The 22537-nt window shown below is 55.0% G+C and overlaps 1 protein-coding gene across 2 annotated transcripts in view; it reads right to left on the bottom strand.

Annotated features, from left to right (window-relative positions):
* MID2 (midline 2) overlaps nt 1-21873 on the bottom strand; it is a 117275-nt gene extending 95402 nt beyond the window's left edge. Inside the window, exon 1 of one of the 2 annotated variants that reach the window (XM_054076097.1) lies at nt 21742-21873. The gene's annotated coding sequence lies outside the window, so the exon portion shown is untranslated. Of the gene's footprint in view, nt 1-1427; nt 1653-21741 lie in introns of those variants that run through there. The other variant, XM_054076098.1, reaches the window with a different exon arrangement.
* Between the last annotated feature and the right edge of the window lie 664 nt (nt 21874-22537).

The following is a 22537-nucleotide window of genomic DNA, read 5'->3' as shown; positions in this document are numbered from 1 at the left end:
CCCTGCCGCGAGCTGGATCTGCCAGGCTGCCCCGTGCTCCGCGCCTGGCAGGATGAGGGGGTCCCATTGCACAGCCGTAACACCCCTGTCACCAGCTCTGCAGCCACAGGCAGCTCCCAGCACCTGACACTCAATGCAGAGAAGGAAAACTTCTTGGGAAAGCTTTACACTCACTTAACAAAGCTGCAGAAAAGAGTAACGAATAACAGAACAACAAAATCATGGAACGGTTTGGGTTGGAAGGGACCTCAAAGCCCATCCAGTTCAACTCCCCTGCCATGGGCAGGGACACCTCCCACTGGATCAGGGGCTCCAAGCCCCATCCAACCTGGCCTTGAACCCCTCCAGGGTTGGGGCAGCCCCCACTGCTCTGGGCAACCTGGGCCAGGGCCTCCCCACCCTCACAGCAAAACATTTCTCCCTGAGATCTCATCTCAATCTCCCTTCCTGCATCTTGAAACCATTCCCCATCTTGTCCCATCCCTGCCCCCCCTGATCAAGAGCCCCTCCCCAGTTTTCCCAGAGCCCCTTTCAGGACTGGAAGCTGCTCTAAGGTCTCCCCACAGCCTTCTCTTCTCCAGGCTGAACAACCCCAGCTCTTTCAGCCTGTCCTTGTACAGGAGGTGCTCCAGCCCTTGGATCATCTCCATGGCCTCCTCTGGACTCGCTCCAACAGCTCCATGTCCTTCCTGTGCTCAGGCCTCCAGAACTGGACGCAGGACTCCAGGTGGGGTCTCACCAGAGCAGAACCCCCTCTCTCACCTGCTGGTCCCACCGCTTTGGATGCAGCCCAGGACATGGTTGGTTTCTGGGCCGCAAGCAGACGTTGCCAGCTCATGTTGAGAGCAGCACCCCAAGTCCTTATCTGTAGGGCTGCTCTCAATCTATTCTCCGCCCAGCCTGTATTTGTACTTGGGATTGTCCTGACCCAGGTGCAAGGCCTTGCACTTGGCCTTGTTGAACTTCTTTTGCTTTAAAAACTTACAAACTGCCTTTGAATCAGGGCTGGTGCCTTGCTTTGCCAGGATGCTCCAGACAGCACAGCTGCTGCACCGTAAGAGCCAGATGTTCCCAGCTGCACATTTAACCTCAGCACAGGGAGCAGGGCACCTCTCACCTCCCTGTTTCAACCGCGGATTCTCTCCAGACAGAAAAAAACACGAAGAAAACATAACGAAGGACAAGAACAGAATTGATTTTGGAGTCTGACCAACATCGGGAAGAGAATAGTGGTGCAAAAGCTCCCCAAGAGCCCCTGCAGAGCAGTGCGAGTGCCGCCCAGTGCCAGGCGATCTCCTACCAAGTGGCCACTGCAAGCTCCCACCCGCATCCAGAGCGCCTGGCTTCGGCTGTGATGTCATGCAAGGCAAGAAGACACAAAATGATTTAAACAGCCTTTTTGCTTTGCTCCTGACAGCCGCCCTTACATTAATCTTGTTTTCCTTGCTGGGACAACATCCTTCAGATCTCTGATAAGTGAGAGGAGCCTCAAAAGCCAGGCTGAAGAAGGAGCGGGGAGGAGGACGCTCGCTCAGAGATGCACCTGGGCGCTGCCTTCCAAGCCTTTCATGCCTCTTACTTTGATGTTCGCTTTGATGTCCAGGATTGACGTGGCACGAGGAATAGCTGATTAGATTAAAACGTGCTTTGTTTAGAGTCATTAACTCCCTAAATATATAAGTTATAAAATATTAACATCGTTTACAAACAGCCCTGTGTCACTCATGCCCCGGGGTCAGCTGGCCCCAGCCACGCTCCCAGAGACTCCCAGCAGCTGGGCAAGGCTGGGACTGCAGGAAGCAGCGGTTTAACAAAGCATAACACAAACCCAAACACTTTTGCCATGGAAACGCCCGAGTGGGATTTCTCCCACAGCATAACACACAGATGCCTCCTTCCAGCATGCCCATGGGGACGGCAGTGAGGAGCAGCCAGCGGGTACCCATGCTACCGAAGGTCGGGCTGTGCAGGAGGGGAGATAAGGGCAAAGCACCCACCTGCATCCCCGGGACCTGCTTCGTGCCTGTGACCTCCCTTCCCTGTGCCATGAGTTTCTGAAGACCCACGAGTGTCACAGCCCCACGCGCTGCTCCACGCCTCCCTGCTGGCGCTTCCTGGCTGATAGGCAAGGCGAGAGACACAGCTCATGGAGAAGACAAACATGGGAGAGACGTGCCCAGCCATGGACCCCACATCCTTGATGGGGCCACCACTCAGGGTGGGGGGAGCCTGCTGGGTGCTGCCCAGAGCCCCTGTGATGGCCCAGCAGCAGGGAATGGCACACCCCAGCCCTCATCCTCCTCCAAACAGACTAACCCCAGCAGCATCTCTTGCTGCAAACACCCCCAGCCTCCATGATCCTCCGTGGCCTTCTCTGGCCGCACTCCAATAGCTCGACGTCCCTTCCATGCTGAGGACTCCAGAAGTGGACACAGGGCTCCAGGTGAGAAATCTGTCCGGGTGATTTTCCACACCCAGTGTGATTTTGGTTTTCCTTCCTCTTTTTTATTTTTCCCTTTTCTTTCTTTCTAATTTTTGTTTCAGTTTTCCCCCTTAGAAACACTCCAGAACAAATTGCTCAGCCACTTCCAAGAATGAGGCTTAAAAAAGGCTATGTTGCTCCACCCGTACATTTAATAATAAAATATGGCAACTCTTTCCTTAATTGGCTTCCTGACAGCAGAATATAAAATCTGGGCAACAGTTGTCCGTGTGCTTTTTGTTGTCTTCAGGAAAATCAGCTTGAAATTGGATCGCTGTTCAGGGAAAACTAAAAAGCCCCATCCAGCAGCCACGTCCACCTCTGAAGAGCCCAGGCTGCCCAGCGCAGCCTCTCCCCCGGCTGAGCTGAGCCCTCCTGCAGCGGCAGGACCCACTCCCCAGTTTGAGGTGGGGTTGGGCTGATGGTTGGACAGGATGAGCTTAGAGCTCTTTTCCAACCTTAGTGATTCCCTGGTTCTATGACACACTTGAGCCCTGCCACTGCACTCCTGCTAACATCCCCCTTTCCAAGGAACCGCCCTCGATTTCCCTTGGCACATGTCTGTCCCAAGAGAAACGGGGTTGCTGGGAGAAAAACCAGACCTTGCAGTTTGCAACAAAGGCCCTCAAGGGAGAGTGAGGGGGGAGGCGATTGGGCTCAACCAGCCCATTCAGATCCAGCCTTATCTAATTTTTCTGTGCTTGACTTGCAACTGTAATCAGGTGTGTGTGGAGCGGCTGTGCATATTCAACACTAAATCCCAAGCTCAAAGCCCCAGACGATGCAGAGCATCCTTGGGCCAGGCAGGCGCTGACACATGCGCCCCTTTGCCTCCTCTCTCCTCCCAGCAAATCTGAAACCATCGAACAGGATTTGGCCTGCCCTCCCCCAGGCTCCTGCCTTAACAGCTTCCTTAATAACCAAGCGAATTTGCCGGAGGCTTGTTGAAAATCCACATAATTCATCTCCCAACTGCTCTCCCCGATCACCTTATCGCAATACTGAAAAGAGAGTAACCCCCCCTCCTTGATTAAACCGGATTTCCTACATCGTTGTCCTTAATCCATCACACTGAAGCGCAGGCATTTCCACACGAGCTCTAATTATTTTCTCAGCCAATTTGCTTGGTGCTAAAATAAAGCTGCCTGCTCCGTAATTCCCACAGTTCTCCTACCTCTTTAAATTAAGGACAGAGCAGAAGGGGATGCGCTCCCATGCAGCAGCAGTTGCTTTTAATGAGAGATTACTTTTGCTGGCGGTTCAGTTTCGTTGTTCAATTCCTTTGGAAGAGCTGGCTCGAGCCCACCAGGCGCTGGTGATTTGTTGCTCTTTAATTTCTCCGTTTGCACAGTACCTTCTTCCCCTGGGGAATTTCATGTTCATCTCTGCCTACATTGTCTTGACTGATGGGATAAAACTGTTTCACTTCATCTCAATATCCACTTTCTCGTAGACTTCTCCGTCAGGCTCTGGTGACAGAGCGACGTTCCTGGGGCTGGGAAGGTTCCCACAACCTGCTTTGTGTCCCAGCACAGCTGGTGAGTTCCTCTTAACCACCTCTGTCCTCACAGCCTGCACAACTGGCTCTGATTATCCTAAAAAGGGGATTATTCCCAATGTGTAAACTCTGCACAAGCCTTAGCAACCAACACGCAGGCACTGCCCAAGCCAGGGCGCTCCAACCCCACTGTAAGCATCACTGGTCCATCACATCCCACCAGCCACCTCTCCCATCTCCACTGTCCCAACAGGTCCCATCAGCCATCCCTCCTATCCCCACTGCCCCAACACATCTCACTGGCCACCCCTTCCCTCACTGCTGCCCTAACTCATCCCACCAGCCACCCCTTCTATCACTGCTACCCCAGCACGTCCCATCCTCTTCCATCTCCACCACCACATCCCCCCAGTTACCTCTTCCATTCCCACCGCCCCAGCTCCTGGGCTGCCCCACAAGTTGCTCTGGTTTTGGGTGCTGCATTTTCCACCACACTTTCTCTCTCTTTTCCTGATAACATCTCTCCAAGCAACCCCACAAGTCTCCACCACTCATCAGCCTCCTGGGGTTTCAGCAGTTTCTATTGATACAAGAAGCCCTCACCGGAGCAGGCTTTCCCCAACACTTCCCCAATACACTGTCCCCAGCTCAGCACCTTCTGCACCCTCCATGCTCTGCTGTCCTTGCCCTCCTGCCAATGCCAGAGCTGAACATTTCCCATTGTTTAAAATAGCTAATAATTCTTGTACAGCTGTGCAGAAATCAATTGATTACACTGCTTGTTCTGGCAATGCCATGAAACCTTCCCATCTGCAGCTGCCTCCGCTTTGCCCAGGGTGACTGAAGAGCCCTGCTCCTCTGGGCTGGGAAGTACAACGTGAGGAGGGCTTGTGACAGCAGGGAGCGTGTTGGCCTCATGTGAAACCATCAGCTTCTAGTGTCGTGTTTGTTTAGCCCAATAGGATTCAGAGAATCATGGAATTGCTAAGGTTAGAAAAGGCCTCTAAACTCATCCAGTCCAACCATCAGCCCAACCCCACCATGCCTCCTAAACCATGTCCCCAAGTGCCATGGCCACACGGTTTTTGAACCCCTCCAGGGAGGGAGACTCCACCACTGCCCTGGGCAGCCTCTGCCAGGGCTTCACCACTCTTTCAGGAAAGAAATTTTTCCTAATAGCCAATCCAAACCTCCCCTGGTGCAGCTTGAGCCCATTTCCTGTCATCCTATTGCCTGTCACCTGGGAGAAGAGTCCAGCACCCACCTCACCACAACCTCCTTTCTGGGACCTGCAGAGAGCAATGAGGTCTCCCCTCAGCCTCCTCTTCTCCAGGCCAAACAGCCCCAGGGCCTTCAGCTGCTCTGACGCCGCGTAAGACGAAGCACAAAGGATGTGGTGTTGTTTTAAGTCAGTCATGACTGCACAAGAACAGAAGCCATCACCAAGTTATGTTCCCCATTCCTCATTATCAGGTGCCAACCTTGCAGCACATCATTTTGACAGCACGGAGAGCGTAAAAGCCTCCCAAACCTACCAGCATCCACAACAGTCCCCGTAGACAGAGCTGAATGTTTCACCTCTAGAGGCAAAGCCTTCGGTGTGATTGCAGCACCACTCACATTTCCACAAGCTCATCTGAGAGCAGAAGCAGCTCCAAAGACCTTTTCTTCATGGGGCAAGGATGCTCTGAACAAAGTCCATGACGTCTCCACTGGGGAGAGACTTCATTCACCTCCAAGACATCAGAGGCACCAAACAAAGCTTGTCTTTACCTCTCTCCTACAAATGGTGCCCAGCTCAGAACCACGCAGGAGGTCTGCACTCTGCCCTGCTCAGCGTGGTCACAGCTCCCTGAACGCTCCCACTGGACCTCAGCACAACAGGTGCCCTCCGAACACTCCCAGCAGACCCAGCATTTGGAGTTTACAATGTGCAAGGCAGATCAGGGAGAGCTTTCCTGCAATTTGCTCTCAAGCTCTTGCAGCCACTCACAGGAGAACTGCACTGGACGGATATCTCAGCAGCTGGAGCACTTCAAAGAAACCCCACCCAGCATTGGTGCGGGGAGCCTTAAGGGGCAATCCCCCGACATGTGGCATGGAAACCTTCCCCCAACACCACCTTCAGTGGCCTGAGGGTTGATAGGACACAAAAAGGTACAAAGCATCTCTCCAGTCTCCTCCAACTCCGTGGGTCCCTGGAGCACAGCACAGCTGCTTGGATTCCTATCTAACACCCCAGCTCCCCAGGGCCCTCTGCACGCTGGCAATTAGTAAAATCAGGGACTGCAGTACTCGGGCTCACCCTCCCGCAGGCAACAGCCCACCGCAGCTCTCTGTGCTTTGTCCTTTCGCCCAGTCTCCCTGGCACAGCCAAAATCCAGCAGCCTCTGCCCCTCTGCCAGCAGCAGCCACCACAACCAGAGGTCACGATGCTGCTGGGCAGCTCCAGCCCATGGTGCCAGAGCCAGGGACATCTGCAAACACCAAGCTCCAAGCGGCAGCAGCCCCACCTTCCCACAATGCATGCAGATGCAAGAGAGCCACTTCCAACCTGGTCACCAAGAAGACCAACTGGGGATTTGGCATGCCACCAAATCGGCACATCCACCACTCCCGTTCCCTGCCATCCCCCTGCAAATACTTCTTCCCATGCTCACCAACCCCCTTCTCTGTTCCAGGTCTCACCTCCTCCCTCCTTCCTTCACCTCTCCTGCAGATGTTTGGTCTTCCACCACACTGGTCTAGGGGCTTCTCCTCCACTGCCCAGCACGCTCAGCCACTGCTGTAACGTAGGTGAGCGAAACACCGCACTCGTGTCAGCACCAGCAGCTCCTGCAAAAAGACCTGCGCCGGGCTGGCTCCTGCCAGACCACACATCGCAGCAGCTTTTTGATCCAAGCCTTTCTCCAAGTGCACCCCGCAGCTCTGCATCCTTCCCCTCTTGCTCAGCCACAGCCTGCAATGCAGCTCCAGCCCAGCAACGTCCCTGTAAGCAGCCAGAGGCCCCTGGCCCTGCAAGGACGAGGAGAGGACACAGCTGCAAATGCAGTGCAGGGCAGCTGGTGCTTTATAATAACCTTCTGCGCTCAGGAGCAAGTCATGGCTTTTATCCCCCCAGATGGATGCTGCACAGATGCAAAGCGAGAGGTAACCTCTCAAAGCGCTGCTGCAGGCAAAGCCCCAAACACCGTAGCACCACATCATGCACTGCAAGGTCCCACAGCCATTAGCAAAAGGGTAAGAAGAGCCCCCAGCACCCCACTTTCTACCTGCCCCAACTGTAAAAGCTCACCTTCCTCACTAAACCAGAACCAAGGTGAGGCAAAGCAGGCAGCTGTAAATCCCTCACCGACCTTGGAGTGGCAGGGTGGCTGAGGAGCAGAATCTCTCAAGGGTGAACCCCTCCTCAGTCTCTCCGGAGGCTGGAGAAGCAGCAGCCCACTGCAGCATTCACAGCCCCAGCACCATAACGAGGATGAGCACACTTGGGGCACTGCACCCCATGAGTCACATAGGGATTATTCCCTCTCCAGTGTTTCCTACTGGGCCACCAAGTCCCACCACAGAACACCAGTGCTGCTCACGCACAGGAGAGAAGGGTTTAAAGAGGTGCTGAGAGGTAGTGAGGTAGCAAAGGTGAGGCTGAGGTACTGGCAAAATTCACTGCACGAAAAAGCCAGAGGAAGAGGCAGCCTCAAACCTGGGAAGGTACTGGTGCTGAGGCAAGAGGAGCATGGCACAGCAAGGAGCTGGCCCATTACCAGTGCTCCTCAGGGACCCTCTTGCTGTGTAGAATCATAGAACAGTTTGGTTTGGAAATCACCTTAAAGCCCATCCAGTTCAAGTCCCCCTGCCATGGGCAGGGACACCTCCCTCTGGATCAGGGGCTCCAAGCCCCATCCAACCTGGCCTGGAACCCCTCCAGGGATGGGGCAGCCACCACTGCTCTGGGCAACCTGGGCCAGGGCCTCCCCACCCTCACAGCAAAACATTTCTCCCTAAGATCCCATCTCAATCTCCCCTCTTGCAGCTGAAAACTATTCCCCCTTGTCCCATCCCTGCTCTCCCTGACCAAGAGCCCCTCCCCAGCTTTCCTGGAGCCCCTTTCAGCACTGGAAGCTGCTCTAAGGTCTCCCCACAGCCTCCTCTTCTCCAGGTCGAAAAACGTCAACTCTCTCAGCCTGTCCCCGTACAGGAGGTGCTCCAGCCCTTGGATCATCTCCATGACGTCCTCTGGACTTGCTCTAACAGCTCTGTGTCCTTCCTGTGCTGAGGACTGCAGAACTCAATGCAGGTCCCAGGGTGAGCAATGTCTCCAGGTGTAATGCACGCAGTACTCTAGGTGCAATGTCAAGGCTGCTACTGAAGGCACGTTTATTGGAGGACAGAATGAAGACAGATTCTTCACAAAAGAAGGAGTTCCTCGTGCACGGTGCAGCCCCATCCTAGTGCAGGTACAAAGCCCGTGACCGTGCCAGCCTGGTGCTTGGCATCCCCTACCACACTCCCCAACTCACACAGCAGAGCAGCTCCACAAACAAAGGGAGATAACTGGAATCGGGCATGTAAGAAAGGCACAGCTCCAAAAGAGCTTGGAGCTGCTGCCTGGACCAATGTCTCCACCTCCTAAGGGCCCTGGTGTGTCACCAGACAGCATCTCCAACAGCACTCGCAAGACCACATGTGCCGTAGCGCTGCATCAGCCCCGTAAGCCTAGGAGAAAGCTAGCAGCAGACAATGTCGCTTCTCGTTGCTCAGCACTGCCAGCAGGAAAAAAGGTTTTCCAACCTCCCCACAAAGCTCCCAACCCCAAGGACAACTGGAGGTTGCGCAAGTCAGCCCAGAGCTTCACTAGGCTGCCCCAGCCAAGCGCCCGCTCCAGCCTCCAAACCCCAAAACCACGAAACAGGACGGATGCCACGGAGTCGGGAAATGCAAAAGCTATTGTGCTGCTTTGGGCAAGTTTAAATATATCTGCACAGGCTCCTTGGGGTTACATTCCTGGCGAAGCGGGAAAGATAAACAAGGCTTCCTGCAGGAACTGAAGACAATGGGGGAATAATTAGCAATAATCCCAATGCAGAAACAATGCAGGTAGCAGAGATTTTGAACTTTCACACCCTCTCCCCTCCACCACACTCGGGAAGAGGGGCCTAGGCTGGTGTAACCTGGCCCACAGGCCGCAGCTGAAGACACAAACTCTTTAAAAGGAAGGAAGCAACATGCCACTGGAACCACGGGATCAGGTTTCCGTTGGAAAAAGGGGGCTGGCACACAAGGCATACTTTGGAGATGTTTTTTTCCTAGTGTAAGTGGCTCCAGGCACCAAATGGGCTCATGCCGGGGGCTGTGGGCACCCCCAAGACAAGGGTCCCAGGGCAGAAGATCTGGGGATGGAGTCTGTGCCCGTGCCCCAGCGCTGCCTTGCTTTCTGCCCGGCACAGCCAGTGATGCTGTGTGAGCAGCCACCGGCACGCTCCGGGGAAAGCTCCCACGCTGCTGCAGGGAAGGAGGGACCCCACTGCAGACCCCACTCCTCCCACCACTGAAAGGCCAGAGGATGTGGGAGCTCCTCCAGTGCTACAGTTCTACAGTAACCACCTCTTCACTTCAGAGAGAGCCAAACCAAGGCTTGACTTCAAATCACAGCAATATTTTAAACTGTTTTCCCACACCAGACCCTTGTGAGTGCTCTGTAGGAGAAGCAGATTTCCCAATCCTCCTCCCAGTGCTGCAGAATGACAGAGGGACAGAAGTGCTCCCTGGAAGTGCATTACACAGGCTTCATTTGAAGTCTTTCAAGACGAAATGCTCCTGTGCTCTGAGGTGACTCACAACCATTAGCATCCCTTCAGAGAAGGTGCTACAGCCCTCAATCACTTCTGCACAGAAGCACTTCTACCCTTCATCTCAAAAAAAAAAAGAAGAAAAGAAAAGAAAAAGAGAAAAGCACCAGTTCCACTGACTCAGCCTTCCCCCAGCTGTATTCCACCTAACACTGAAATTAGTTTGCAATTGTATTTGCTTTGATGCCACGCTGGAGCCCTGGGCTCACAGAAGTGCCCAATGAGTCCAGCTGCCAGCCCCTGCCCTGAGCACCCTGGCGCCGGCTGCACTCACCCTACAGGGCTGGCACAGATCTGCTGGCAGTTTCCTAGCTCCTCCATCTCCCAAGCCACTGACTGTCACGGAACAAGCCGTGCTGGCTCTGTAGGAGCTAGATGTTTTCAGCTTACTGCTGTTATTGCTGCTGCATGATGCCCGCCCACCTGCACGCACCAAGTTCCACTTTCACAGAGTCATGGCATGGTTTGGGTTGGAAGGGACCTCAAAGCCCATCCAGTTCCAACAGAGTAGAGGGGCAGCTCCATCTTGCCTTGATTTTATCACCCAGACTACAGCATTTTAGCCTGGAGAAGAGGAGGCTGAGGGGTGACCTTATTGCTCTCTACAACTACCTGAAAGGAGTTTGTGGAGAGGAGGGAGCTGGGCTCTTCTCCCAAGTGACAGGGGACAGGACAAGAGGGAATGGCCTGAAGCTCCGCCAGGGGAGGTTCAGGTTGGATATCAGAAAACAAATCTTCACAGAAAGAGTCATTGGGCACTGGAACAGCTGCCCAGGGAGGGGGTCGAGTCACCTTCCCTGGAGGTGTTCAAGGAACGGGTGGATGAAGTGCTGAGGGACATGGTTTAAGGGAGTGATAGTAATGGTTGGACTCGATGATCCCGTGGGTCCTTTCCAACCTGGTGATTCTATGATTCTATGATTGTGCTGGAAAGGTTTGCACCTCACATCTAGACAAGATCCAGCCCAGGCAGCAGGGATGGCTCAGTGGTGAAGGATATGGGAGTGCACGGGCACAGCAGGATGACCTCAGGCAGCAGCACAGTGTTCACAGCAGCTTGAACGAACCCCTCAGCACTGCCCCAAACACCCTTGGCATTTATCAGCGCAGCATGCTACGAGGCAATACTCACACGCAAGCATGCCTGTGCTCTACAGTGAGAGCGAGAAGGCTCCAGCACGCAGAGGAGACCAGTACACTAGAGTCACAGCCTGTCCCCATGTCCCACCCTCTGCTTTGGGTGCCACCAAAGGCCTGCAGCAGTTGTCTCTCACTGTGGCATGTCACAGGGTGCGCCACCAGCAACGCAGCACCTGGCATCCTCCAGGAGCAGCCTTGGACTTGCTCGTCTGCCTCTGAGGAGCTGTATTCTGACCAAAGCTAGGCTATCAGCAGGACAGCAGTAAGGCTATGCTGCTGTAGGGCACCATCCAGCGTGTCCCACGGCTCATGCCAGGATGGGGATTAAACACTGAGGAAGAAAGGCAGGTCCTGAGTGCACACAGCTGGGCTAGAAACAATCAGCTCATCAAGTCATCTAACAGATCAGACCATGCCGAGAGACCAGGACGTAACCCTTGAACCCAGTGCTCCAAAACCCAGTGCTGGCTGCATCCCAGCACACAATTAATTACACAATCCCACCCCATTTCCTTGAGGATTCTGACTGCACCAGTTGCCTCCATCACTCCCAGTCCCTGGCACAGCAGCCCACGCTCCCCATTTCCACCTCTGACACCCAGGCAGTATGGCTCCACCATGCTCTACCACCCAGAGAGCTCTTCTCTGCTCCAAGGGCTCCTCCCTGCTCCAAGGGATGACTGCGATAATTTTGCCAGCGCGCAAGGGCTGCAGATTTCCCTGCCGCTCTCTTTCAGCTCTCCTTAGATTCAATTCATGAGATGAAGTAGGTGACTACAAAGGTAATTCCCTCCCGCTCTCCCCGCTCCCCCCCTGCCTGCAGCCTGCCGGAGGGAGCCAGAGGATGCCTTTTAGTGACGAGAGGCACAGTACAGACAATATCTGCTCTATAACACTGAAGTGCTCTTTTAATGATCTGAAAGCAAAAGAAAACGCTCCATATTTTGCATTTGTAATAATCACAGGCCCTGCGAGAGGCTCACTAGAGACAGGTTTTACACACAGAGGCATCTTCGCTTCCGAGAGCATCCCACTGCCTTGATCTCCACAGGAAACCCGCTGCAGCTCCACACACGGATGGCAAAGCTCATGACTGATGAAGAATAACAAACGCACACAAATCCCAAGGTTGCTGAAGGGAGAACAGCACTTTGGGGGTCACACAGGGACTGCACCAGTGGCCAGAAGCTTCAGGGAGTATCGGCAGGAGTGATAGAGCTTAAAACCAATTTTATATACGTATATATAAATCAATTCAGCCTGGCATGCCTGGACCACGGTGTTTCTCAGCCAAGGGTCGAAGCGTTGAGCAGCTCTGCAGTCAGTGGGGAAAAGCTCGAGTCCCCTCTCCCACCCGCTGTCATCCCCGCATGCTGCGAGGACACTGGAGCCAGAGTGGAAGCTGAATCCTCTCCCATGGCATCACCACCCTGCAACCTGAGGAGACATCAGCCCTGTGGAATCTCGGTCCATGAGGCACCTCACCCAACAACTAATGACCCCCGCGGACAGCCCAAATCATCAAGCAGGGTGGTGACACTGCTTGATGATTATTCATGAGATGAAACGCTTGCTAAAAGACTTCAAAAATCAGATTAAAGGGATGAAAAAAGGCCAAAATATTCCATGCCATAAAACTGTGAATGTGTCACATATGGAGACAGGAGGCCAGGAAGGCATAAGCAGCCAGCACTCAAAAAAAGCATCCTCTGATGACAACCAGAAGCTTGGCTTCCTCCTTTCAAGGCATAACAAAATCAAAGATCAGTGGAATATTCTCCAAAATTAAGTTTTGTGCTCTAGGCAGATTCTTGCAGTGAGTGCACTGGCAGCGCAAGCACTGTGAGGTGCCTGGGATACCAAAAGCAGAAGCCACAGCATCTCTCTGCTCCACTCAGGTGGCATCATAGAATCAGGGAATGCTTTGGTTTGGAAGGGACCTCAAAACCCATCCAGTTGTACTCCCTCCGCCATGGGCAGGGACACCTCCCACTGGATCAGGGGCTCCAAGCCCCATCCAACCTGGCCTGGAACCCCTCCAGGGATGGGGCAGCCACCACTGCTCTGGGCAGCCTGGGCCAGGGCCTCCCCACCCTCACAGCAAAACATTTCTTCCCCAAGATCTCATCTCAATCTCCCCTCTTTCACCTCAAAACCGTTCCCCCTCATCCTATCCCTGCCCTTCCTGATCCAGCGCCCCTCCCCAGCTTTCCTGGAGCCCTTTTAGGTACAGGAAGGGATTTGGGGGGTTGAGAAGAAAAATCCCAGAGAAGATAAAAGAGAGAGAGTCCTGGAGAGGCCAGCCCTCATTGATGAAGAAATGGGAGATTTCCCATGAGGAAAAAACGCCTGAGTGGCAAAGCACAGAGAAGCAGGGCCTCAGGAGAACCTCAGGCATGGTCAAGGGCCCAGTGGAGATCTCAAAGAACATCTCCCACCCACCAGCCATGGAGGAGAAGGAACGCACCAAGCAAGATGATTATGATCACAACTGCTCATCGTCGAAAAGGCCTGAAGTTGTGCATCTTAGTACGAAGCAGGCAATGCAGGCAGAGAGAGGCACTGGCAGAACGAGCCGAGGCCAGATTCTGGCATGCCACAAATATACCGTGATGCCCAGCACAAGCCAGAAGGTTTGGCTCATTCTCCAGAGCTCTTGTGCAGCTCAAGATCTTGCAAGCAGAGTTTCAGAGCCAGTCGGGATCTCTGCTCTGTGCTCCAGCCCCTGGACAAACCCACCAGCCTGGGGAGGCTGCTCGCAGCAATGAGAAGACATGACGAGCGCTAAAGCAAAGCGATCAGCAGAGAAGTCCTTGGCAACAGGAGTGCTGCCTAAATGAGCCTGCTGTGTTTACAGGCAGGGCTCAGAGACAGCCGACGTGCGTGCAGCCTGCTCCCAGGACACGCTGCCGGAGAAACTCCCGCAGCTCCCGAGCATCAGCTTTAAGAACACATCAGATGCTTGATGATAAACAAAATGCCTTTACACGGCCTGAGCCAATGTATTTCTGCAACAATTCAGAGTTTCTGGATTTCTCCTGCACCTGGAGCATCCCACCAGTCAAATCAGACAGGAGAAACCAGGAAAAGGCAGCACAGATCTTCTGCCCTACTCTGGGTGTAACCTACGGGTGACCCTCAGCAGTGTCACCCTTCAGGGCTCTGCACAAGCTGCAGCTCTGCAGCTGGAGGCAGAGACAGCCCAGGTCCTGTGCCCCAGGGAGACCCACATCCACTCCTGCAGGAGCATCGGTGCTGAGCTGGGGCGTGCCTGGGAGCCTGGTGGCAGGGCACCACATCACCAGAGTCAGCAGAAGTTCTTCCCAGGTGGTAGAAAGCCCTGGGTGACCCTGAGATCAGCAGTTTCCAGGCCAAGAGGTAGCTCGAACAGCCTGGTCACACACCTAAGAGGCCACGCGTTTGGCCCCAAGCTCAGGTTTGCCTTGGCACTTCCCCCATTGCTCAGATGCCTTGGGACCATAGCAGAGCACATTTCTGGAGCATCACTACCTCCCTTTTTCCAGCAATTCGTGATGCACACCATTGAAAATCCATGCCTTGCTTCTCATCTGAATTGCCCGCCTGTTCTGGGGGAGCAGAGCAGGCAGTGGAGCTAGACAGACCATGTGGAATGACTCCTCTAGACACCAACACCGCCCATACAGGCAGTGGGTTGAAAGATTAAAATAATTCTTAACTGCTTTCCTCACTCAGCTTGCCCATGACTGCCTGGGAGGATTTCTCCTCCTCTGTCTCAGGAGGCAGGCTGTAAACCAGAAACATCCAATGTCTGCCCAGCACATCACCCACAGGGCCACCCACAGCTCCAGGGCCCCTTCCCTCAGCAACATCCCAGCCCTAAGGTGGATTATTAGCGCCTTCCACCTCTTCCCTCCCCATAAGCCCAGTTCTTTGGTTGATCTCTGGACCTGGGGCACCACATCACCTTTTCTCTCTGCATTTCAACAATTGTTCTCCCAATTACACTCATAGAATCATGGAACGGTTTGGGATGGAAAGGACCTCAAAGCCCATCCAGTTCCAAACCCCTGCCACGGGCAGGGACACCTCCCACTAGATCAGGTTGCTCAAAGCCCCATCCAACCTGGCCTTGAACACCTCCAGGGATGGGGCAGCCACACAGCATCCAGCAAAAAGCCCATCTTCCTCCTTAACAAAGCGTTCCGCCAGGCCAGGTCGCTCTGCAGCTCAAAGCAGTCCCTCCAAATTCCTCCCTCCCAGGACAGCAAACTGAAGTGGCTGCTCCCAGACTCACGTCAGAGTGCTCAAACGTCAGCCCACCCCTGCTTCGGGTACTCGAGCATAATTAGATGGCCTTACCCTGCCTAATTTTAATCAGCCCAGTTACACAGCCAGCTTTAGCGGGGTTGTTCTTCTGATGAGTGTCTGTGAAACACATTTAACTTGCTCTGTGCCTCTTTGAAAAAGCAAAAGCTAATTTATTCCGCGTCATCCCTGACTTGCTGCCGAAGGATGCTGCATGGCTGCATTTCAGAGGGGTGTGCGCGTACACATCTTCTCCTGACTCTCATACAGACCTTCATCAGCTCACATTCATTATGCTGCGCTTGAATCCTGCTTCAGGAAGGCTTCTGTCTGCTGTCAGAAGTTAATTTTTTCCCCTTCGGTCAACCAATTCAAAATTGGGTTTGCGTATTAAAATGAAATTTAATTTCTAGGCCATTATGCCACTGTGGTGGAGCTCCTGCGTCTGCAAAACGAGCAGTAAACAAACAGACCTACCAATTTGTTTCCCTCTTAGACATAAATTCCAGCCATAAACAACAGCAATAATATTCTGCAGAGGCACCAAACCTCTTTCATTGCAGGATCCCAAGCCACGTCATGGAAAGCGGGCAAAGACTTGGGACTCCTGACACGTGCCAAGTCCCTCATGTTCAGAGCTGGCACACAGATCTGCTAAACACTGTTTTTTGCGCAGCGTGCAAAAAGCATCTATTGGATTTGACCTCAGTTTCTCACTGACGTAGCAGGCTTCCTATTATTTCTCACATTGGCTTTTCATTAGATACTGTGTTTTCCTTTTCCCTCTCAAGAGTCCATCTAGATAGAGAGAGAGTTAAGCTGAAAGAGGGGAGATTGTAATGAGATCTGAGGAAAAAAAATGTTTTGCTGTGAGGGTGGGGAGGTTGCCCAGAGCAGTGGTGGCTGCCCCATCCCTGGAGGTGTTCAAGGCCAGGCTGGATGGGGCTTGGAGCCCCTGATCCAGTAGGAGGTGTCCCTGCCCATGGTAGGGGGGGTGGAACTGGATGATGGGCTTTAAGGTCCCTACCAACCCAAGCCACTCAATGAGTCTATGTATAAAATACAGTTTTGAGACCTGAAAGCTGGCAGCAGCAATCTGTGCAATAACTATAAAACAAAAAACCCAACTAAAAACCCCCAAACCTAAAAAAAAAACCCAAACGAGAACAAAACCCACTGAGTAAACTTCCTTTTATTTAGTCCTTCTACTCTTAAATGTAGAAAGCAAAAAAAAAATCCAGCATAATTTTTTAATCCACAGGGGTGAAAGCAAGTGTCCCTGTCCATCCCCAGGGCCCTCCGGATCATGATGGCGTTTGAACCAGACCCCATCCACACCCTCTTCCTTTCCAAGTGAAGAATTCCCGCAGGAAATGCCTAAAGGGAAACCAAACCAGCTGCCAACACACAGCCAGGGAAGAGCAGGCATCCGCGCATCAGGCGAGGTTGCTTGCAGCAGGCTACCAAGCACATACTCCTCCGCTTGGACACATCCAAGCCAGCCCAGTTTTTAAGAATAAACATGGTTTTCATCAGAAAACACCCTCCAAATTCCACGAGCCACTTCCTCTTTAATTCCTCTGGTTCAGCACAGCCCAAAAGTTGCCAGGGCTGTGCCAGGGCAGCCCTGGCCAAGGCAGGGAACCATGGAACAGGCGATGCCCTTCCCATGCACCAGGGTAAGAGGAGAGGGGGAAGTGACGGCACCTGCGATGGTGCAGCAGCCTCCTCCTGGTCCTGGGCTTTTCCAGCAGCCACTGGTGTGGCACCAGGGGACATTTGCCAGCTCATGGTGCCTACAAACACCCCGGCACAGAACACCACCGAGGGAGGGAAAGGGGACCATTGCCAGGAGCGGCAGGGGGGACATGAGAGGGACGACAGCATGAGCCTGGCTGTGAGGACTCCAAAAGCAAGAGAATGGCCAGGAAAGGGCGGCAGAGGGATGTTCCCTGCCCTTCCGGCACCCAGAGGCACGTCAGGTTTGTTTACTCCTGGAGGAAGCCAAGCCCAGTGGATGACGTGGGGACAAGTGAATTGTGCAAAGGCAGACCGGCACTGTGCAGCGGAAAAAGCACACAGAGGGAAGACAAAAAGAGGTCTAAACCCACAGGCAGACATGGTCAACCCTGCATCCTTGAGACCCTGCACCACATCCAGGCGAATCCCAGCCCCGGAGGGCAGGCTGTCAGCCAGCACAGAGCCAAGGGGCCATGCAGGGCAGACAGCTTCAACCCAGCAGGCGAGTGGTAGCTGGGCACACCAAGTTTTTTGTTACAAAGCACCATTCTCACACTGGGGTGGTCCTGAGAGGCAGCACCCCACTCCTCTTCCCGCTGTGCTGGTGAGCATCGCTGAGGGGGGCTGCCTTTCTCCCCCCAACAGTGAGTGGGGAGCCCCAGCTGGATGGAGTAAGGATGTTCCTGTCCTGGCCACTGCCTACTGCGTGCAGGATCTTGCATGGTAGACAGATGTCTCTATCCTGGCCACTGCATCCCAGAAAGAGGACCCTCTTGAGGCAAGGATGTCCCTGTCCTGGCCACAAGACCCACTTGGGGCAAGGATGTCCCTTTTCTAGCCACTGCCCGCTGGACACAAAACCTGCTTGGACCCATAGGGACTGAGCAGAGGCAGCAAGTGGAGGAAATGACAGAGCCTGGCGCTGCCAGCGAATACAATATGCTCTTTCCTGAGAAAGGCCAGCATGTCCAGAGGCATAAAAGGAGCTATTCTGCCGTCAGCCGTGCTCCCCAGCCTCCTCAGGGCTGGGTCAAGGAACCAGGGGGGAGGGCAGATGCCAAAGCTACCGAGAGCAGCACATCTCACTGACGCCGGCAGCGTCCTGCCACCTCCACCCTGCAAAGCCTGGGCTGCGGTGTGCCCAGCTCTGCCCCCATGTCACCTCCAAGGATGACACAGGACTTGAGGCTCAACACCATCCTCATCTCCACACGCAGCAGACAACAACCCGGGTCCTGGGTCACTGGCAAAAAAGCGCTAACGCGACATTTTCCAGCAGCTACTCATAGGAAAACAGGAAGGCAGTACAGGATCTGAGGGGCAAGACACTCCCTTCCAGTGGCTCGCCAACAGCCATGGTCAGGGCCACGCCGCCCTCGCACGGCACAAGGCAGCTTTCAGTGCTGCACAGACACCCCATTCTCCTTGCCGCTGACCTCCCCGCCCTGGCATTTTTTGGGGCCCTGGGCCGCATATCAGCAAGCGATTGCACTGGGAGAAGCAGCCGAGGCATCAGCTTCCCTGCCGTGTCCTCTCATTAATGGGAGAGGCTGACAGAGATGTTCATTTGCAAAAGATCATGGTAAAGGCAGGTGCTCGTTAAGCTGCAACGTGTGCTCGTTTTCCAGTGGAAGAGCATTAAAAACAAGCAAAAGAAGCAGCACAGGTTCGAGCCTGACCCCATGGCTGTTTGTCCTTCCCAAGGAAGATGCTCAAGGAACCTTCCTCTGCAGCCACAAACCCTCCTGAAATACTCTGTTAGCTCACCCCAAAGAGGGGAGCACCAGCCTCAGGGACATTTCAAGCGAGCGAAGATGGGTACGTTATCAGAAGTAGGAACTCCCTCCAGAGGTACAAAATATCACACTGCTTATTAGCTTGGTTTAAAGAAATTGCCCTGTAGCCTGCAGAGAAAGCCCCAGTTCCAGCATCTCTGATGGGACAGGAGTAGCCATGGTCTCTCCAGCGACCAAACCTCAGAGATGGGACGATTCCCAGAATACAGGAACTGCCCTAAGACACAATAGGCTTAACCCCCTTTCTCCTCTACTTCAGCCCCGACCACTGACTGCATAAAAGCCCACTCAGAGCCAAAATCCAGGGGACTCTGGATTAAAAAACTCAGGCGCAGGCTTGGAAACACAGAATCATAGAATGGTTTGGGTTGGAAGGGACCTTAAAGATCAACCAGTTCCAGCCCCACAATATGCCTCCTCACTCCCTAGAGGAGATAATCGGGGAGAAGACAATTCTGATTTTAAAAATAAGGCATTTACCAACCTCACACGGTCTCAAGGATGCTCCTACCCTGCTTACAAACACATATATACATGCAACGCCACACAAACTGTTAGCACCTTACTGCCCAAGCCGAGCCTGCGCTGGCGAGGCTGCCGGAGCGCAGCCTGCCTGCGAGCACACATTTCAAGGAAGGGAATTCATCACACGCCACAGCTTCATTTCTTTTGCTAAAGCAACATTTACAAAACAGGCAGCGCAACTCTCAGCACTCGGGCTGTAAGCACACACTACTTTCACCCGATGCCACAAAAGGCTCCGCAGGGCACAGACCCATCTCTCGGGGCTTGGGAAGCAGCCGGCACACCCAGGGCTCTGTAGCAACACCACCACCTGCCTAAACCCATGCAATCGCTTCTGTCACTGACATCCATTCCTTCTCCTCACATTTCTATCCCACTCTCTGCCCTTTCCCAGGGGCATTCTCAAGGAATACACCCTTGGGTGCAAGAGCATTTCAACGCCACTGTCCAGGGCAAGGAGACCACCGTAACCAGCCTCCTTTGCTCCTGTTTCAGGGTTGGTTTTATTACTCTTTCGTTAGCAGCAAGAGCCAAGCAAGGAGTTTCCAGTGTGCTCCTAGCAGGTGAAACACAGGAACCACAACCACAGCACAGAACCCATGGCGTGTGTGGAAGCCAGAGGGTTCTTGCCCACAGCCTTGCCCCCTCCAGCACGAAGGAGCAGGGGCAGATGGGTTGGTGGCACTTCCCGGCTTTGCCAGACACTGCCCAGCAGTGATGTGGCCGCTGAGCCGATGCCGCCAGGAGCCAGCCATGCCCCAGCACAGCACAGAGTGCTCCGCGGGCACCAGCCACCAGCTTCAGCCTGGCTGCTGCAGCTCCTCAAGCAGAGCCCATCTCCACGAAGCTGTCTTCCAACAACAAAAGCTCATTCCAGGTTTCAGGCTTGCTGGGCAAAAGCCAAGTGGCAGGGCAGGCAGAGCCAGAGCCAGTAACACCCTGGCATGTTGAGACTTGAGGAAATTATGGAGCAACAAGAGCCATTTGCCCTCTCCAGAAACTCCACGACCCACTCAGTGGAATGGCCCCGTGCCACCTGAGCTATGGTACAACTGTCTTTAGCTGTGCACGTTAGAGCAATAAAACATGCAGTTGATACATTTTTGGAGGCAAGACACACAAATAAAGCGGGAGTACGAGGGAATTCAGGACGAGGAAATGCAGATCTCGCGTGTCGCTCAGGCACGTTTCCTAACAGCTCAACAGATTTGCAGCACAAGCAAAACACGCTCTGCTTCCAGACAAGCAATAATATCAGTAAGAACACAGTGAATTCAATGCCGGAGCGGTATCCCCAAAAAAAATCCTGCCCAGCCACTCGGAGCAGCGGAGGGCTTTGCATTAGAAACATCGCACAAGCCTATTTTTTCTCCTCTTGCTCTGCAAGAAGCTGGCGTGATTCCCGCAAACGCAGACCTCGGAAGCACCAGGGAGGACTCAGTCCCTTTTAACTCCCATTTCACCCAACTTTACCCCGGCTGAAGCCATTCCCGGCTGCTCGGAAGGCAAACGGGCAGGGCTGGAAAGCAGCCACTCGGTGCCCAGCTCCGGCAGTGGGAGCCTGGAGCTGCAAAAATACAGGGATTGCAAATGTCATCTCCAGGCTGGCAGGCAGAAGGGATGCGCCACGCTCTACCTGGAAACCCAGGGCCATGGCACCGGCTGCAAACCGGGCACCCAAGCGCTGCCTCCCAGCCCCGAGGAGCGGCCGGGAACGGGCGCCTCGCCCCCCACCTGCCACCCTCGGGAGGGGCAACGGGTGCCGGGTCCCCCCATTCTCCGCGCCGAGAGGCCACGGTGGGTTGGCAAAGGCACCAGGCAGCCGCGGGAGCGGGGGTGGAGGCGGGGAGCGACCCCCGGCCCCTACAGACCCCCGGGAGGGGCCGCACCGGGGCCTCACCGGCGCGGCCCCGGGCTCGGTGTCCCGTCCTCCCGTCCCGTCCCCCCCCAACTTCCGCAGCTCGGGACCGGCCTCCATTTCCCCCACCTCCTCCGGTGTGGGTCGGTCTCAAATCCCCCCACAGTGCCCGGTGGGACCGGGCTCAGTGAGTCCCCGCATCCCGCGGCGGGACCCCCATCGGTGTGTCCCCCATCTCCCGGCAGAACCGGGCTCGGTGTGTGTCCCCCATCTCCCGGCAGAACCGGGCTCGGTGTGTGTCCCCCATCTCCCGGCAGAACCGGGCTCGGTGTGTGTCCCCATCTCCCGGTAGGACCGGGCTCGGTGTGCCGCTCCCCCCTCCGCCGGCGCTCGGGCTCAGCCCCGTTCCCGCTCCTTTCCTCGGGTCGGGACCGGTCTCGGTCCCCCCCAGTTCTCCCGGTATGGATGGGTCTCGTTCCCCCCACGGTGCCCGGTGGGGCCGGGGCCGGTGCCCCCTCCCCGCTCGGTGGGACCGGTCCCGCCCCCCCCGGGGCCCCGGTACGTACCGGCGGGCTGCGGCCGCGTCCCCGCCGCTGCCCGCTCATCTTGGAGCGCGGCGGAGCCGGCGGCGCGGGCGGCGGAGCGGAGCGGGGAGGGGGGGGCGGTGCCGACACCGCTCCCGCCCCCCAACCCCGCCCCCCCCGCAGGTGAGAGCGAGGGGCGGGGCCAGGCTGCCCCCCCCCGTGCCTGTCACCGGGGACGCTCCCGGGGCTGCACCCTCCTTTCACTGCCGGCACCCCCGGGACTGCACCCCCTTTCACCAAGGGGACCCCCGGGGTTGCACCCCCTTTCACCGGGGAGACCTTCGGGATTGCACCCGCTTTCATCGGGGACACTCCCAGGATTGCACCCCCCTTTCGCCAGGGACACTTCCAGGATTGCACCCCCTTTCACCAGGGACACTCCCAGGTTGCACCCCCCTTTCACTGGGGAGACCCTCGGGATTGCACCTCCCCTTTCACCAGGGACACTCCCATGATTGCACCCCCCTTTCACCTGGGAGACCCTCAGGATTGCACCCCCCTATCACCAGGGACACTCCCATGATTGCACCGCCCTTTCACTGGGGAGACCCTCGGGATTGCACCCCCTCTTTCACCATGGACACTCCCATGATTGCACCCCCTTTCACCAGGGACACTCCCATGATTGCACCCCCCTTTCACCTGGGAGACCCTCGGGATTGCACCCCTTCTATCACCAGGGACACTCCCAGGATTGCACCCCCTTCTCCGGGGAGACCCCCGGGATTGCACCCCATTTCACTGGGGAGACCCCTGAGGCTCTTCTCCCACAATGTCT

This window comes from Cuculus canorus, chromosome 10 (assembly GCF_017976375.1).
Source record: "Cuculus canorus isolate bCucCan1 chromosome 10, bCucCan1.pri, whole genome shotgun sequence".
NCBI lineage: Eukaryota > Metazoa > Chordata > Aves > Cuculiformes > Cuculidae > Cuculus > Cuculus canorus.
This window is presented reverse-complemented; position numbering and strand designations above follow the sequence as displayed.